We start from the raw sequence: 5,997 nt of genomic DNA, 5'->3' as shown, positions 1-5,997 counted from the left end.
CTGGCCTGTCTCATCTGCGGCGCTCCCCGGTAGTTGGCTGGTTTGGCTGGTAGAAGGGGTCTGCAGTGGGACACCAACTACTGCCATATGGCGAGCCTCCAATTCTCTAACAAGCAAGCTGAGTTGATGCTGATCAGTTATCATATTTTTGAGCAGCCTGTACTCAAACACTCGGCCAGTTTCCAGGATGTCGAGGGCGTCCCTCTTTGCCCTGTCCAATGCAGCCTGAATGGCTTCAGGTGTGTCCTTTTTCATGCAAACCCTGCGCAGATGGACCGACAGCATGTCCTGGGTCTTCAAGCACACCGGGCACAGCAGGAAGTGCCTGTTGGACACACTGGAAACAGAAAAAACACACATCATTTTACTTAAAGCTGTCTTTGTAACTTCACATTACAGTTAAAAGCATTGCTTTCATTTTTGAGGTAAATTCAGTCATACGTACGTCTTTGGAGCCATTTGGAAAGGAAAAACCTTTGGTCTGGATCTAAAGTTTTTTAGTAGCCTGGGTGCCTAAACTTTGGTGGAGGTAAAACAAGCTGAAGCAGTGCCAGCAGGAATAAACGTCTGGTAGTAAGACAGCAGAATTCTCTTTTCTATCTGAATGTAGTGATGTGATCTCTGTGCTTCTCAAAAGTTTCTGGTAGGTTCAAAGCCGTGTGCTCTGTCTTCTCTGTTAAAAGGTGAGGTCAGCCGGTCCCAGGAGTCCCAGCACAATGTGGCTCATCGGTGAGTGAGGGGACCATTAATAGTCCTGGTGAGCTGAGTCAGGCAGGGCGGAGCTGTGACCGTCCCACTGTGATTGGACAGAGTTAACACAGAAGTTGATATGAATTCAACCAGTTTAAACAGGACATGACAAAAGGCTTTGATTGCCCATTCATGTTTTCATGTTTCATGTTAGCAGGGGGTCATTAGGCAGTTCCTATGCAAGACAAAGCAAGAGCCAGTCATTAGCTTAAGGTGCTAACTGGTTGAAAACCTGCCCTTTTTCCAGACGTAGATGAATTTCTGCTGCTGATGGTTCTCAGATTAACCCTTGTGTGGCCTTCATAGTTATGTAAAACAGCCAATGTTCCGAGCGTTCAAAACAATACAGCCATAACAATTGATGTAAAAATACGTAACATATGTTTACTTTAGCTCAGTTACCAATGATACATACACCACTTATGATCAGTATTTGCCATTTATCCCCGTGAAATCACATATGATCTTTTTTGTAAGAAAACAACAATAAAAAAGGTAAAAAACAAGATTGTTGACCATTATTGGTGCTTATTTCATAGAACTTAGATCAGAACAGGTGAAAGTGCTTGAAATGTAACAATTTATTAACTCTGTGTGGGAATAGCGGGTGCAGAAAGACACAAGAGTTTCATAGCACCTACAGTCAAATACACTCGGGTCCCGGTGAGCCAAACACATCATATCTAATAGTTATGTGCGGTCATTGAAAGTTATTTACAGAAAATGAGCCTAGGTCAATGAGTTTAAATTAGAAGAAATAATAAAAAGCATCATTTTTCTCTTAGCAAGCATTGAATACGTGTCCAACAGAGCAAAAAGCCCACAAAGGTTAAGTCCCGTCTTGTTGAAAGGAATTCCTTTTAAATGCTTTATGTAACCTACATATAAAATGGGCCGCTCCTCGGACGTGGAATGCCCTCCCTGACCATCTAAGGGCACCACAGACTTTGGAGACTTTTAAAAAAGGACTAAAAACATTTCTTTTTAGCAGAACTTATGAGTTTTAACCTTGCACAAAAATGTTGTTTCACTATTTATAAATATTTTACTTTGATGTTTTTACCTTGCTTTTATGACCTTGACTGTAGCACTTTGAGATTTGTTTAAATGTAAAGTGCATTACAAATAAAATTTATTATTATTATTATTAATAATAAATAAGTCCTAAGTGAAATAAATAAGTCATGAATATATTGGTAATTTTATACAAGTGATTATAAAATACTTGTGAAAACAATATATAAGTATAAATAAATGCTTTATATGAACATGATCGCTTGTTAACATTGATACCATCCACTACAAGGGCATATTGTTATTGTGGCGTCAGCCTATACAGTTTGAGTGTTACTATACCCTAGCCAAGAGAGCGTTTAGGCCCGTCTCTCAGCCGTTCGAACTTTGTGCACACTTGATTTCCTTGAAGGAGGACATATATCCTTTTTGCGCTTAAGGAAATGAGAACAGTATTTTAGCAGACCCGGGTCTAAATTATTTGGATTGAACTGGACTGAACATTTAATACTTTAATACTTTGTATATTTTCTACTTTTTTTATATGGGATCCCACTTTTTCCAAGTTTCACCTTACTTCAATTGATGTGTATAATTGTTATTGTATTAATTATATTTACCTCGTTACTTCTTGCAATTAATACATGCAGTTAAACTTTCTCCTGTAACTTGTGGTGTTCTTTCACTGTGATAATTCAATCCTTTAGCTACAGCGAGCAAACCTATAATCTGATCTGGCCCAATTCCGAACATCTGGATCGCTGAATTATCTCTTATTGTCAGGTCAAATTAGTGGTTATTCTTATGAAAGTGCCCAGCCATTGAGTAGCTGGTTACATTTAGGTTAAAAATGACACTATGGTGTGATGTATGCAAATCCAGCAGTTGGCCAGAAAACAGTGTGTGAATCCCAGAGTGATTGCACATTCATGTTATCATGTTATCATGTTATCATGTTTCATAGTATCATGTTATCATGTTTGATGTTATCATGTTTGATGTTATCATGTTATCAAGTTATCATGTTTGATGTTATCATGTTATCATATTATCATGTTATCATGTTATCATGTTTCATGGTATCATGTTATCATGTTTGATATTATCATGTTATCAAGTTTCATGGTATCATGTTATCATGTTTGATGTTATCATGTTATCATGTTATCATGTTATCATGTTATCATGTTATCATGTTATCATGTTTGATGTTATCATGTTATCATTGTTTATGTTATCATATTTCATGTTATCATGTTATCATGTTTCATGTTATCATGTTTCATGTTATCATGTTATCATGTTACACTCTCAGAAAATGAAGTACATAATTGTACCTTTAGGGGTACAATGGCTTGTTACTGGGGCTGTACCCTCAAGGGTAAAAAAACTGTACCCTTGAGGGTTGCTTGGGAACATATATGTACCTTTTGACCCTCAAAAAGGTACATATATGTTCCTTGAGGTCCAACAATGAGCCCTATGGGGTACGTTAGTATAGATTGTACCTTGGGGGACAGAAATGGACCCCTACTGTACCCTTATTTCTGACAGTGTATCATGTTATCATGTTTCATGTTTCATGTTATCATGTTTTATGTTAGCATGGGGTCATTAGGCAGTTCTCTTGCAAGACAAAGCCATTGCCAGTCATTAGTTCCAGGTGCTAACTGGTTGACAACCTACCTTTTTTCAAGAAGTTCCTCTGCCCAGTTGTTGGTTCTCAGATTAAGTCACACCTTGTTGAAAGGAATTCCTTTTAAATTGTTTAAAATGACACTTGTTTATGTATTTTCTGCCCTTTATTATTTTTTATGAAACTTAATGTATCACAGATAAACCTCAAAGTTGCCTCTACATAGATCTGTTGTACCAAGGTAGCAGAAAAATAGGGTTGAATAACAGGTCTATGGGACCCCGGAGGACAACATGAGGCTAGTGGGATACATGTTTAAGAGCAGGATGGGTCTCTGAATCCAGGAGGCCGAGACCACGGTAGCAGAAAAATACGATAGAATACAGGAGGGTCTCCGGGACCAGAAGAATAACACAAGGCTTAAACATCCTACATTAGAAAGTTCTGATTATACCAGAGTGACGGTCCGGGGTGGGGTACTATCACCCTGAATTGAAATTAGTCTGGTTAAACATGACAAACTTGTGTACTAGTTTATTTTATTTCAAGTCCCCGAGACCCTCCATGCAATTGATTGCATTTCCCAGTGTCCTCGTCCTCCAGGTCACCGAGACTCGTCCTGTATTCAATCGTATTTTTCAACTGCCATCACCTCGTCCTTCAGGTCCCGGGGAACCGTTATATATTTAATTAAAATATATCATGTCTACTGTGGAATTATGGAGAACAGAGAATCAAGATTTTGACAACTATGTGCTGCACTCTCGGTGTTAAAACCCCGGGTGGTGGTGTTTGCATCTACACTAACAACAGCTGGGGTAACAATGCCAAGGTGGTAACAAATCATTGCTCTCTGGACATCAAGTTGTTGACCATAAAATGTCGACCCTTCTATCTGCACAGGGAATTCACCACAGTCATGATTACCGCTGTTCAGAGCCGGCTGTACTTCCTGAGGAGGCTGCGCTCCTTTAACATCTGCAGCAAACTGCTGTGGATGTTTTACCAGTCTGTGGTCACCAGTGTCCTCTTTTACACTGTGGTGTGCTGGGGGGGCAGCATATCAAAGAAAGACACCCACAGGCTGGATATACTGATCAGGCGGGCCGGCTCTGTGGTCGGCATGAAGCTGGACTCACTGGTGACGGTGGCAGAGAGGAGGACATTGGACAAACTGCTGGCAATTACTGAAAATGCCAGCCACCCCCTGCACACCGTCATCTGCACCCAGAGGAGCCGGTTCTTTGGAAGGCTGCTCCTTCCCAAGTGCCGGACCAACAGACTGAAGGACTCCTTTGTCCCTCATGCCATCAGACTGTACAACTCCTTACTCGGGGGGAGGAGGAAATAGGGCAGAGAGTACAATACATACATACACACACACCTGGACTTAAATTCACCACAGGTCACTTTATAATCATTTTTAACACTGGACTAAACACTGACACTTTAATAATAATTTATGGTCTTTTCTTTGTTTACTTGACAAATGTTATTATTGTTGTTATTATTTTTATTGGTATTTTGTTGTCTCTATACTGTCTTTTTATTATTTATTTCTTTGTTCTTGCTGAAACTGCTGCTGGAAATTTCAATTTCCTGCGGGAGTTATCCCAAAGGATCAATAAAGAGAAGTCTAAGGCTGAATCCCATTTCCCCGTCTTACCCCTACCCCTTGGCCCTTGAAACCAAGGGGTAGGGGTAAGGGGTGAAAACATACCCCTATGAAATGGGACACCACTTGGTGACATCACCATACAGTATTGATCACAAACTTCCAAGATGCTGTCTTTGTCTGTTGATTGTGTGGGTTTGGACAACAGTGTGTGTTATATATTTTATAGTTATTTTAGGTTCACTTTGGTAGTGCAGAGGCAGATGTTCTTATCTGTGTAGTACTTAGGTCTGTCTGCAATAGAAATGTGTATACACATGCATCATGTGTACATATACATACATGTACACCCTGTATACATGCTGTGTTGTATATCTGTTTCAGTTATCACCGTTTTGAATGTCATTGATGTTCACAAAAACATTTTGTTTACAAAAATCTGTCTTTATTGGTGATAAATTGAACATAACAGGCAAAAACGTTACATAAAATGATGTTACAGAACCATTATCAACTATAAGAACCATAACTAACATGTCGCACACATAAAAAGGCTTCATATGTGTAAAACTAAAAAAATACACACAAGACCCCAAACAAACAAATTAACTACAGCTGTTCTGATATTCCAGACCAGTCTGAAGCCTTTTGGCTCACATTTCATCAGTGTCCCATATCAAAACCAACAACAATATACAATTGCATGAACAATGAACAGGAATTAATTACAAATTATTACAATAATACAGTAGGCTACCAAGGCAATAATGAATGGGTACAACATGAACATATGAATCTGCTCGTTTTTAGCCCCAAAGTGGATCAGCTGCTGTGTCCTCCTGTGTCCTCCCGTGTGATACAGGGCGGTATATGTTAAGCACGTAGCAATGTATCATAGACCTTCTATATATATATATATATATATATATATATATAGCTATACAATCTATGCGATGTATAGAGTCCATTCAAGGCAGAAATA

Source organism: Etheostoma cragini, chromosome 2 (genome assembly GCF_013103735.1).
Source record: "Etheostoma cragini isolate CJK2018 chromosome 2, CSU_Ecrag_1.0, whole genome shotgun sequence".
In the NCBI taxonomy this organism is placed as follows: domain Eukaryota; kingdom Metazoa; phylum Chordata; class Actinopteri; order Perciformes; family Percidae; genus Etheostoma; species Etheostoma cragini.
This window is presented reverse-complemented; position numbering follows the sequence as displayed.